Source organism: Amphibalanus amphitrite, unplaced genomic scaffold (genome assembly GCF_019059575.1).
Source record: "Amphibalanus amphitrite isolate SeventyFive unplaced genomic scaffold, NRLGWU_Aamphi_draft 000193F_arrow, whole genome shotgun sequence".
NCBI classification, from domain to species: Eukaryota; Metazoa; Arthropoda; class Thecostraca; order Balanomorpha; family Balanidae; genus Amphibalanus; species Amphibalanus amphitrite.
In genome coordinates this window covers 409,317-423,028 of record NW_024881688.1, presented here as the reverse complement: position 1 = coordinate 423,028, position 13,712 = coordinate 409,317, and the positions used below count along the sequence as shown (strand labels likewise).

Sequence of the window (13,712 nt, the reverse complement as noted above, 5' to 3'; positions counted from 1 at the left end):
ATCCTGTTGGGCTACATAAACTCACCATTTTATTTTTCATTTTACCTTGCTTTGCCTTTTCCAATGTGCAGACTGATCACCTGTGCCAGTCAAGGGTATGGCCAGAACAGGTACGATTGAATTATTCGTGCTAAATGCATTTTGCATTTAATCGGAAAAATTTCACACAACAGCCGGCACACTTTCTCCATATCGGCTCATTTTGCATCGTGTTGAGATCAGTCATGCAGAAATTAAATGTTCATTGCATGCTCATTGATCAATGTCCATTGCAAGTGCCCATTGCATGGAAAAGCCCACAAGCAAAACTCACGTGTCTCCATTCTACTTATCGAGCAGCCAAAATAAAAATAGTGTCTCAAAATTTGTAATGTCGTTAACCTCACCTGTCTGGCTCCAAATCACAGTCAACCACTATGGAACAGTTTTGATTTTTCATATTTTTGCCTTTAACCGAAATGTTTTGATATCATGATAACCTAGACCAACATGACCGATTTCGACATAATTCATGAGATATTAAGTGAAATCACTCTTGTTCATTGGACAGGATTAGCGATCTTTCTTTTGCTGGGTTGTTTTCCGACACTAATTCCAGACATTTTAATCTACATCATATCGTGGTGTTCCGATGTTACGTTGTCTCTTTCAAATAACATCAAGAAAAGCCTACTAAACATCCTCACATTTTTCGTATTCGTCTTGTCTTTAGTGTTCTTTATGGTTGACTTCTCTCCCGTGCAAGATAAAATTGAAGAATGGAAGGGGTCATTCACCGCTAACTCACTGGACGTTCCTGATACGCTGAGTGGCAGAGTTGGACGACGTTTTTCAAGAGCTATGTCTATTGTTCCTCCATCTTCTTCCATGCTAAGACTTTAGAACTGAGGCATAAATGGCATAGTTTGCCATTAGACAATGGAGATGTATCTTCAAGCACTGGTAAGTAGACAACAGCGAATACCGTCGCGCATTGATAGCATTTAACTCTTTAGTTCCCTGTCGAGCTTGTTCCTTTAGTTAGCTAAGCGTACCTACCTATGGTGTGCTCTCATTTTTTTCCTGGCTTGGAGCGACGTTGGCGGGCTAGGATATCTAAAACTGAATGCGCTAAAAATGGCATCCCTTTCATTTGTGTGATAGGTGATAGGCCCAACTGACAACAGTGCCACCCACACTGTAACAAGCATGTGTCATCTCTCTTATGTGTCACTGTTGTCGGCTGGCGGTCACCGCCTAACGCCTTTATATTCGTGTCACTGCGTCACACCTGTGACGGTCGTCACTGTTCGACCGTAACGTGTTGCAGAGGCACCTCCGGCCTGTCGGGGGCCGTCACATCACGTGACGCGAGTGGCACTGCCGGCGGACGATGGGATCAGTCTGCCGATTCAGACCGCGGACCGCTGCGAATGGGACGGACTGTGGAGGGCGCAGTCCGATCGCCTGCACCTGCTGATGAACGAGCGAGGGCGAAGCAGGGAGTGATGGGACGCCGGTGAAGTCACGCCAGCCAGCAGCGGTCCATTGCGGGAGGTCGAACGGAGGACGTTTGCCAAGGCGAGACGGCAGGCACGGATTCAATTTCGACTTATGCAGTGCAGTGTTCCATCTCAGATCTACCGATGGTGTTCCATAATGTGTGCTGAGCAGTGATTCACATGGGCAAAAATAATGCATTTTTCGGTTATACCTGACGAAATGTCGTGTACCTACTATCTTCTGTCGATTTTGATACCCATGTTCCGAAAAAATGTGAATAAATATAAAACCCGAAACGCGCCCCAAATAACGTATAATATTCGCTAAGTAAAATTGCATCACACCCATTTTTCCTTTGAATGTCTATCAGCTTATTTTCAGACCCCGGGCCAGGCATGGAAGTAAAGATTATGTAGATTATACAGCCAAGACACTCATTAATTTTATGTTTTGATCCGGATGCTACCTATCTAAGAAGGCCACACGTGTATTGTTAGCGGGCAGTTGTTTGAATGAGAGCTTCTACTGAACGCTTGCTAACTTCTTATATATTCGTCCGCTTTTGATTATATGACATCAGCTGCGACTCATAGGTCTGAGATTAACTTAATTAACTACGTCCCCACATCAGTATGGCAAGGCCGTGCCTGTGCTGTAGCATGATTTATTAAGATCGACATTCAAAGAGAAAATTATAGCTATACAGTCAAACAAGGATGCAAACTGGCAGGCGTGTGAATTATAGAGTGAATGAGAGTATTCATCAAACGAATTTGACATTTATCGGCTAGGAGGTGATAATAGCCAATGAGGGATGAGGACGTCTAGCGCTAGCCTGACGAGTCGACGACTCGCAAGGGCGCACACAAGGGGGGGGGGCACACGGGCCCGTGCCCCCCATTCGAGTTGGGGGGCCCAACTCGAAGGAAGGGGCCCATTTGAGGCGGCCGAAGGCCGCCTCAAATGGGCCTCTAACTAATCCTTAGACCACCGAAGACCGTGTACAACGGGCCCTCAAATGGCCTTAAAGGGCCCTCAGATGGTCTCAAAAGGCCCTCAGATGGCCTCGAAGGGCCCTCAGTTAGCGTCATAGGGCCCTCATCTGGTGTCAAAGGGCCCTTAGATGGTGTCAAAGGGCCCTCAGATGGCCTTAAGGAGCCCTCAGATGACCTCAAAGGACTCTCAGATGGCCTTAAAGGGCCCTCAGATAGCCTCAAAGGGCCCTCAGCTAACGTCAAACGGAGTACGGACGTCAGAAGGCCTTAAAGGGTGTCAAAGGTCCCTGAGCTGGCGTCAGAGGGCCATGCCCTTGCGTCAAATGGCTCTCCGAAGGCTCTAAAGGGTCCTTAGCTGGTGACAGAGGGCCCCCAGCTGGTGCCAGATGGCCCCAGCTGGCGCCAAATGGCCATCAGAAGGCCTCAAACGGTCCTCAGTTGGCGTCAAGCGGCCCTCAAAAAGCCTCAAGGGGCCCTTAGAAGACCTCAAGGGGCCCTCAGAAGGCCTTAAAGAGCGTCAAAGGGCCTTGAGCTAGCGTCAGAGGACCCCCCAGCTTATGTCAGAGGGCCCTGAGCTAGCGTCAAACTTAACCCTATTCCTGGCGGGCGGGGGGGGGGGCCTCAGGAGCCCCCCTGAGGTTTTTTGGTTATTTCTCCCAAACGCGTTGAGCTACGAAGCTCAAATTTTCTGACTTTTCCTAAAAGGCTTCTACGCAACATGTCTGAAAATTTTGAGTTGATCTGACCTCAGGTCAGGTCACCAGAGGCGGTTTGGTGACCCTACCTCAGAAAAGTTTGCAATCACGCCAGAGCTAGAGTTTTTGACCGATCAATTTCTTCTCTTCAGGCTTTAGTTAGGGTACCAGTATGTGCAATTTGTATATCTCGAAATTTTGATATCGGTGACCTAAGGTCAGGTCAGTTTCGCGACCTCCCCATTATAAGTCAATGGGGGAAAAATCAACTCCCTGTTTTTACCACTAAAACGGGTCGGAATTGCCCCATATACCATACATGACTTCATATACGATCAACCTTCACTATCTTGAGGTCTGTTTTGCTGTTGGGCAGCTGTGAGGTCATGTGACGTCATCAAAGGTCACCAAAGGTTTTTGGCCAATAACTCCGTACAGGAACAAGATACAGACGCGTGGATGGTCTCATTGTGTTCAGCTCGTCAAGACGCATCGAATGATATACATGATGACCTCGAGGTCACGTGACCTGAGGTCAACCTTTGACCTTGACCTTTCGAGGTCAACATATATATCATTCGATGCGGATTGACGAGAGGATCACGATGATGCCCTTAGTTTGTTCCTATCTTGACTAATTCGAAAGTTATTCGAGAAAAACTCTCTCCATATCTAGCGCCGCCATTTTCACTTTTTCGACCCCTGTGACGTCATCTTTGACCTGACCTGAAAATGACCTTTGTAAAAATTGTAGATCTTGACCGTGCGTATCCGATGCCGTTTACCGTTTGTCGCTGCGATGTGTAGTTTTTGAGATCTGAAGGGGGGGCCGAATCGGCCCCCCCCCCGCCAGTTTCTTGTCCCGGCGGAGCCCGCCAGGAATAGGGTTAAAGTGCCCTTAGCTGGTGTCAGAGGGCCCCAGTTGGTGTCAGAGGGTCATCCATTGGCGTCTAATGGCCATCAGAAGGCCCAAAAACGATCCTCAGCTGGCGTCCAACGGTCCTCATCTGACGTCAAGAGACCCTCAAAAGGCCTCAAAGGCCCCTCGACTGCTCAAAGGGCATTTAGAAGGCCTCAATGGGAACTCAAGAGACGTTAAACGGAACTCAAAAGACTTGAAAGGGCCCTCTGCTGATGGCAAAGGGCTCGCACCTGAGTCAATAAGAGCCTTGTCAAAAAACGGACCTGAGAAACCTTGCCGGCCCTGGTTATCTGCGGGACTCCTACACTTACCTGAGTGGCCCCTGTTTACTGAGGGGCCCTGGTTATTGATGGGGTCCCTGGTTACTTAAGGGGCGCCTGGTTACCAGAGGGGCCCATGGTCACCTGGTGGGCCCCTGATCAATTGAAAACCCCTGGTCATCTGAAACGCCCCTGATTACCTAAAGGGTCCCATCACTTGGATTCAGTGACATAGCAAGGGAGCGAGGGGGTACGTGCCCGTTCTCGGGTTTAGGGTTCCTTCGAAACCGAGGGGCCCTGCGGCGCCAGTTGGTAGCAGAGGGTTCGCGCTGGCCGCACTTCAACTCGGAAGGACACCACAGGGCTTGTGGGGGGACGTCATTGGCTCCTATGTAGCCACAATTTTCTTCATAAAGGCCCAATGCCGGTTTCTGAGAGACCTCGCCGGCCGCTCAGGGCCTTAAGTAGTAACGGCCAACGAGGGATTGGCTGCTATGGCTCCACATCCGTATGTGATAGACACACGGTCCACACCAGTGTTTCTAAAGGCACCCACAACGGCAACTGCGAGGCCCCTCGCCCCACCTCCAAGGGACCCCCACCAGCGCATCTTAAGGGCCTACATCGGCGGCTCTGAAAGTCCCCACACCGACGCCTCTGAGGGCCACGTACCAGCGACTCTGAGGGCCTCTTACCAGCCTCCGAGTGTCCTTGCCAGCCTATGACGGGCCACTTTCCACTTGCAGGCCATTTTGCAGGGCCACACACATGCCAATGATGGCCCCACCAGTGTCTCTAAGCCCTAAGACCCCGCAACGGCGCCTGTGAGGACCCAACACCAGCGCATCTGACGGCCTTTCACTGGCACCTCTGAACGCGCCACACACCGGTGACTCTGAGGAGCTCGCTCGCTTCGCTCGCTCGTAAAATACCATATAAATTAGGCATTAGTGTACATTAGGCACACTCCTCGGGCATAAATGATACTTTTGCTTGCCAATTTTCCACATTTTCTCATGCAAAGACCGTTTTAAAGAGACCCGTCTGCCAGTGAGACTGGACCCACCGTGCCTCCCTCCTCCCATCGAAAGGTCCTGGGTACATCCTTGCCTGAGCTGACCCCGGGCGCCCGGGTGACTCGCGGGCCCGGGGTCAGGTGACCAGCAGGTGACCCCCTCCTGGGCGAAATTCTGGGTACGTGTCCGACATGCATCGTACATAGTCCTGTTGATTTGATTCATTGGTTAAGCATTAAATATAAGTTATAAGCTGGATCTCTAGTCTGTGATCCCGCATCGTATCAGATATAATGACATTTCATGTCGATGTGCCTAAAAAAATATGCGAATATACGTGAAAAAGGAGTGCTGCTCCCGCTCCTACACATCTGGGCCAAACAGTGACCGGCCCCTGCTTCTAGCCACCCGGGGCCGGTCGGCCGGCCGGCAGTCAGTCGCTGCCCGGGGCTGATTTCTGAGGGACCTGCAAAAATGTTTATTAATGAAATGTTTTACGTAATAAATTAGATGATTAGGTATATGTACCGGCTCTGATTCGCATTTGAGAAAAAAACAGCCTAGCGTAAAAATATATATGTTTTGAAAATTAAGCTGGTACCGAAATAATTGTTTTACCATGCATTGACAAACCAATTGCTCAAGCTTCAAACCAACCGAAATATAGCCCCGTGGACCGTATTTTTTTTTTTTGGGGGGGGGGGCCTTCGGCATGGGGGGCCCAGTTCGAAGGTCGTGCCCCCCCCCCATTCAAAAATCCTGTGTGCGCGCCTGACTCATCATAAGACACCTGAAAGGCCTGGATAGTGACGGATCAAACGATGGGATTACGAAAACGGCGCCAATCATAGTAGGCATGTGAAATGACCGGAGCTAGAGAGTGTTCGGGTATAAGCAGCTTTACATATGTATGGCAAAGCCATACGGCGAGTGGGTCGTGTGGGTCACTTATCGAGTGACCCACACGACCATTTAGATTACATAGAGGCGATTTAACCCTAAACGTGACAATAAGAGATACTCTCTTCATTAAACCAACATCGCTATTGGCCAAAATTAACAAAAAGCATCGGTGAAATCAGCCTTTTGACCGGGCCCAAATGCAAGGCTTTGTGGTGTCTCGTAAGCAGCAAGAAAAAAAAAACACAAGTCAGCCTTGTGAATTTTTTGAGTTTCGAGCAGCACTGGCAAATATTTTTTTACGTTTAATTTGATGCCTGAAGCATCTCTGTTCCGAACGATCACATGCACAGCTTTTGCACTTTGTATGCTGTTCATCACAAGCATGCAAATGGCAGAGCTCCTCGTAGATAATGACACACCGTGGAAAACGTTCGGGGCGGCTTTGAAGCTGAAGATGCATGCATTCGTGACATAGCCCAGCCAATAACGTAATGACACAATTATAATAGCAATCATTTCAGGTCTTTCGGCAACCATCTAAAACGGCGCAATCACGAATACCAGTCACGATTTCCTATGGCTAAACTCATTCCGTTTGCAAAAGTCTCATTGAATATGCAGCGCCACAATATTGTCAATACTTATCTCTCTGCCTATGTGGCCGGTAGGTTAGTCCAGCAAGCAGTTCTATTCTATTTAGGCTATTCACCTAAGCAGTAAGCACCCACTTACATACCGAATAAAAAATCCAAAATCGGCATAATCTGAAATCAAATAAAGATCAGTAAAAGAGTGATGCAGTCAAAGCGGATCGATCTGATGCAGGTTCGCGTCGTCGTGCCGAAACGTAGCATCACGTTAGGGATGAAAATAACGACGGCCTATTACCTCCACAGTCCGCATTTCCATGCAACACGCAAAATGCTCTCTGCAGGGTAGACGATGATGAAAAGATGAAGGTTTCCGCCTGACACATAGTGATGTGAGTTACCGAGCGAAGAAGGGTTGGGACGCTGGTGTATCGGGATTTGGTCAAGTTTCGTCTTATGCCTGAAACAGACCATTTGCACAGTCAGGAAATCGCATGCGAGAGCCTATTAAAATACATGGAAGCACGCTCGCATCAATCGCACGCACCTCCCGGATGCGATTGATGCGGGAAGAATTATAATGTATTTGAATAGGCTCTCGCATGCGATTTCCTGAACGCGGAAAGAGACTGTCTCAGCCTTTAGTCAAGTCAACAGCTTCTACCGTGTATTTTGCATCGGTCAAGTTAGATGTTAACCCGTGCCCCACTGGGCGGGTGCTATTCATAGCCCCCTCCCGTTTTTCTGCAATAGCTTCTAAACCGCTTGACGTATCGACGCCAAACTTTCAGTACTTTTGGCTGCATCAAGTTGACACCTTGTGTCAAAAAATGAACTTCGTAGCTACCATAGGTCGGCCGGAAATGACGTCAGAGTGACGTCATGTTCGGCCGATTTCGACGCAAAACATTGAACCACGGCAATCGCTCCCAAGAGCTCAGTTTTAAAGCTAAATCCAATTTCTTTGCACGAGAGGACTCAGAATAGATTACGCTATCAAACTGCTGTCTCGGATTTCCAATTTGAAAAATAAAAGTACCTATATATTTAAAAATTCAAAATTTATATTTTTATCTTCTTTTCTCAAAAGGTTTTTGACTTTTAAAAAAACCGGAATATATGTGATAGAACACATGCTTATGACTTAGGGGAAGTTGGGGGAACGCCGAATACTTTTTTTCTGACGCCCGTAGCACGCAAGGTAGACAACATAAACTATTCTTGTTGGCGTCATTCGAGAGGCCAGTCTTTTGCCTTTCAAACATAGGGGAGAGTGGGGAAAGATGCCCAGGGTTTTACTATGTCATATATTATTCGAAAATGACGATCGGAAAGCAAAAACTTGGAGTTTCAACGGAAGCCGACATCATTTTTCTCCAAAAATATCACACTTTCGTGGCTGAAATATGATAACTTTTTTTGCTATTAAGCATTTTTCTGAAGAAGTGAAAGGGGGCATCTTACCCCACAGGGTGGGAAAGACGCCCCCTGGCGTTGGGTAAGATGCCCCCTGCACTATAAGTGGCATAAATGGGCACGTGAATCGCCTGAACGAATCAGTAGTCCCTTCGAGACTGTAGTAGACACCAAACGTCATCGTAAGGGCCCTCAAAAGTAGTCGTAAGGGGCTTCAGAGGTCATCGTTAGGGCCATCATAGTCCAGCGCGGCCAAACAAGCCTCCGTGGTGGCGTTCGGAGACCACTGTGGGGGCCCTTATAGGTCTTCATGATGCTTGGGGGCCCTCGAGCCCATCGTGGGGACCGCAGATACCAGCGCGGCCCGTGGAGCCAACGTGGGAGCCCTCAAAAGATGTCATGAGGGGCCCTGGAGCCAATAATGGGGCCCACAGAGGCCGTCGTGAGGGCTCTCAGAGTCAGATGCCGCCCAAAAGTCGCTGTGTGTGCCGAGAGACCGGCATGGGGAGCACCCGACCGTACTGGACTCTCAATAGTCCCAGATCGGCTTTTGTCTCTCATGACAAGTATGTAATAAATGATTTGACGGGCTGCTTGGAGGACAGCCTACGGATTTAGGGGGGCGTCTTTCCCCATCAGGACAGGGGGCATCTTACCCCAAGGTACCGAAGCAACATTAAATCAGTACAATTTGTTAGCCATAAAACTACACCCTGAAACAAACTAATCGGGACACAGTACACGCATGTTAATGTATCACCACTATAGCAAGGGGCTCAAAAATTATCTACCTTCTTTGATATTTACAATGTTTTGACACCAAAATATTGTTTTGAAAGCAGCAAATAAAAAGCATGCAATCACCAGCCAGCCGTTGCCCAACTGAGCTTCGCAAATTTTTGTGCTGTTAACAAGGCAGGCTTCCGCTTTACGCTAAGAACATTAATTTCCAGGTTCGATTCTTTGTTTCGCCGCTGGAGGGGGTGGGGCGTCTTTCCCACCCTGGGCATCTTACCCCACTCTCCCCTACCAGGCGCATTTGATGAATTCGCATACCGTTAAGCGCACAAACTAAAAATATCAAAGAAGTGACTTTTTCGGCGTTGCCCCGGACTGCGGGGAAAGCCGAAAATGGGAGAAATGATCTACGGGGAATGCCGACATTGATGTTTTGCCACTTTATCTCAAACTTTATCCAGAATTTATCAAAGCTGACACGCGTTTTAAAGGGACCCTCCCACCTTAACATTAGTTTTGAGTTGAGATAGCCAAATTGGTGGCCATGGCCTGAAAATACCGGTTTGGGCATTCACAACATCGAAAAATGCTTTAATTCGGAGATATGGAATTTTAAACTTGCAGTTTTCGGATTCTAAGGGGCTAATGCATTGGTATGCCCCCTTAGAATTTGTGACGTCAGCGGAGATCTAACGATTTTTAAATCTTTTACTAAAACGTTTGGCAGCACGCGGTGGTATATGCTGCTTTGCGCGCAACAAATGCCGCACTTTCAAATAAAGTCGCTAGGAACAGCGGAGATCCCAAAAAGTAAACAAAAGTAAAAGTCTAATATCTTGAAAACCGGTGAATATTTTTCGATGAAATTTGGTAGATATTCATTTTTGCTCTTTCTGAACCGAGCGACATCACTTTCATGCCAATTCATTAACTTTTTTGAAGGTGGGAGGGTCCCTTTAAGAGCTTGAGGACGCTTGGTGCACACTCGGAAGTTATAATTGTGTGATATAATAAGAAAATGCCAGGCCTAAATAATTCCTCATAGGTAACCGGCCGTTGTGTCGGTTGAAAGTGTAATTTGTGTGACTAAAAATTCGCGTTGCTATTCTACAGCAGTAAAGTCCACGTAGCATGCTTTAACGTGCGTAATTGCACGTTTTCGGCATTACCCCAGCCAGCATACTTTCATTTGCAGGCCCATAACTTTTCAACGTGCCGTATAAATTTCAAATAGGCAGCACACTTATATGCAAAGACATGCTGAAGATTACTTGACCGAATTGGCCAGACAAACGGTAGCATAATGAGTAAGAAATGCAGCTTCAAAGGCGCATGTAGTACAAGGAACGCGTACCTTGAAAACGCTCTTGGCGCCCTCACAGCCGAAGTATTCCGAATGACGACTCGTAACAAACATGCGATAATTGTAGTCACTTAAGCTTCAGAGCATCACTGACAGGTGGCATCCATGTCTTACGGTTTTCGAAATATCTCAAATTTCGGCTTTGCCCCAACTCCGGCATTGCCCCAACTTCCCCTACTCTAGCAAGTTTTAGCCAGATATGTTCAAAAATGGCCAAGTTATACGCATTATAGTAAAATTTCACGATTATAAATTTATCAAATCAATTTTTCAGTACGTATTTGACATTGTACACCAATATAAATAGCACCATCGTCTTCCTGAGCTCAAACTACATCCGATACACTTTTTTGTTCAACTTCTTCAAACTTCAAAATTTGACCTTTTTTTACATGAAAGTGACCGGACCTAGGCTAAATTCCACTCAAAATGACCTCCAATGACATCAAATTCGAAATCTATGGGCTAAATGGACCATAAAGATGTGTCACGTGACCGATGCATGACATGAGATTTTCGTGACCTGTGATGACCTAACCCTGATCTGAAAATCAAAGTATAAGTTTGGTACCCTCAGGGTATCTAGAGCATCTGTTCACCGAGTGTGTAAACCAAAAATGAGCCCAATCTGGCTTGTAAGACGGCGACCAGAGCCCAAAATGTGAACAAGCCAATTCTCGATAATTTTTACTATGACCTGACCTGAGACGTCATCGGTGACCTCGAAGTCAATGAAATTAGGTTTCGCTCAACAGTTTTTTCCGGGGCTATCAGCCGCCGTTTGAATTTTGACGATCGGCCCAGTAGTTTCGGAGTTAGGAGGGGGAGATTATGAATAGCCCCCCCCCCCCCGAGTAGGGCGCGTTATGCGCAGACCCCAGTAGGGCCCGGTTTACGTTAAAAAAACTGAAACTAAAAATCCATCAACGACTTTTTGAGTGGCGTCAGCATCCAAAACGTGCGTAAGCAATCTCCATCATACGCGCAGTGGAAAGTCACGCCTGTCAGAAAAATATGTTCTATAAAAGCACGAGTCTAGCGCGAGATGGCAAAAATTAAATTCACTGAAATGCCTGGCGTACCGTTAGCAGCCACTGTGCACATCGAATTAAAATTAATGTTTGTCTCAAGCGCTGCAGCTTCAAATTATAGCCATGGATGACACCTCAATTTGCGCCTATGTCACGATTCTTATATTCATTTTAGTTCTGTTCCCTGATTGGCTATTCGACACACTATTTTGCCTCCACCGATTCCTTCACGATAAAATTCTTAAAATCGTCTGTTGCACAATCCACTTTGTATTCAACTGCTTCGGTGTTCTGCTCACAGTTTTAAGCATGTTCTTCAGACCAGCTCCAAATTGTCCGAGACCTCCAAAATGCTGTTAACAATGAGAATCCTGTCGATCATTCACCCCAAAAACAAAAAGAAGAACTACTTTATGGATATTGCGAAAGAAGATCCAAATAGCAACCAGTTTTTGGTAAGTAAAAGGGGATTATCTTAGTCGCCAAGTAGAATATTATATGCTCTATGATTTTCATTGCAAATTGTTGATAATATCCCGATGAATCAGTACTTACCTGTGCGGCATGCTTAAAATAATATAGCGGTGATAGCCAAGCATAAGTACGATTCAAAACCTACTGACTCATACGACACTGTCTGATGAGTGATGAGATGATTACCCCTTTTCTAAAAAAAAAAAAAAATGCTAGCTGGTTAGGAGTGTATGGTCACATGCAACCAATAAAAGTCATAATAAATTTCTGATCAATTAAGGTCACTGTTCAGCGAATTTCACTTGATCACAATTTCACTGTGAGATCACACCGTGCGAATTTCACTGCATAGACTGCATTCATGCACGCAAAAGCAATGCCAAAAGAAGTGACCGGTAGTGACTGCGTTGACGCAAGTAACAGTAGCACCCGCTGCACAGAAACTGCGATGGTCACCGTGCTGCGATGTAGCACACAGAGAAAGCACTATAGTAGTTGCGTGGAAACTGCAGTTGCGCACATAACAGTAGCACCACTTAGACGCGGAAACTGCATTAACGCACATCACAATAACACTAGCAAATCAAAACCGGTATTGAGGCACAACAGGTAGCATCAACTGCCCCATACCTACGCTATACTCGAGCCATCTACTATACGAAGTGTTGACTCATTTGTCCAAATATTCTAATCTGGACATTTGACCTTTGCTGACTCCTGCTTTCGATATGCCTACCTAATTGGCCTGAGCCAATAACTATCGAAGTATTTATCTTCATCTTAGAGATGAATGCGAAGGTGAAGTATCTTTAAGCATTTGACATATCCAGGCTCATCTTTGTTGTTGTTGTAGTTGTAGTTGTTTGCATATTTTTTATAGGATGGGTTACAGGATCAATGCATTAGCAGCGGGAGACTACATACGTATTAAACACTCAGCCTTTGAACTGCCATTAAACGACAAACAACTATATTTGCTGGATACCTGATATGTCAGCCAACCAGTCATCCAAGGAGTTAATTTCACGTGTGACTAACCAGTGCATTTCCTTCCCCAGATCACCGTATCACCTGGCTCAAGAAAAATCACATTTCCAACCAGGCGACGCCGCCTTTCGTCCGGTCGCCGGTCATCGCATCACAAGTCTGAGCGGCGGATCTGAGCGGCGAATTTGTATAACTCCGAACCATGAGACGGCGTGAAAACTGGCCACATGTATTTGGATGTGTTATTCAACTTAGCAGCATCAATGCCTACCCTCTATGTCTGTTTGTGATGGTGGCCACTAAAAAAGCAGCGCAGGAAAATGAACATCATTAGATATCTAGTTTACCAAGCACGTCCAGGCCGCATTTTGCACTAACGTCGTTACCATCAAGCCCTTCGACAACCGTCCAGGACTTCAAGGCACACACCTGTATACATATTATAACTATTAACAATCTCTTTGGATAAACACATCGGCGCCAGTAGTGTTATCAGAAGCCTCCATTTCGTAATTATTGCCACACATCTTGTTGGTAGGTATGTTTCCCAATGTGATTCGTGCTTGAACATAGCGTAATTTCGGATTCTTTTCATCTCTCGGCAGTCGCTTATGGCACACAATGTAACGGGGTTTTTGAAATGCAGCATGAAGCGAACGTAAAAAAAGTTCAGAGGCCCTTCCGGTGGCCCGTTCATGAGACTCTTGTGTAAACAATAGATTCTACAGAACTGCACAGAAAAGCGAGTCAGTGAAATTACATTGCGGCCTGGATCACGAACAGAATATGTGCAGGATGTTACGGTGGGACCGTAACTCATGTCTGACAGATGATTTTCTG

General features: G+C 46.5%; 2 long non-coding RNA genes across 2 annotated transcripts; both read left to right on the top strand.

Annotated features, from left to right (window-relative positions):
* The first annotated feature begins 352 nt into the window (after nt 1-352).
* LOC122384575 lies at nt 353-1,789 on the top strand. The gene is made up of 2 exons (XR_006257061.1): nt 353-942; nt 1,310-1,789. It is a non-coding gene; the product is annotated as an uncharacterized LOC122384575 (long non-coding RNA).
* A 9,648-nt stretch (nt 1,790-11,437) lies between these two features.
* LOC122384546 lies at nt 11,438-13,325 on the top strand. The gene is made up of 2 exons (XR_006257057.1): nt 11,438-11,866; nt 12,944-13,325. It is a non-coding gene; the product is annotated as an uncharacterized LOC122384546 (long non-coding RNA).
* Nucleotides 13,326-13,712: the final 387 nt, after the last annotated feature.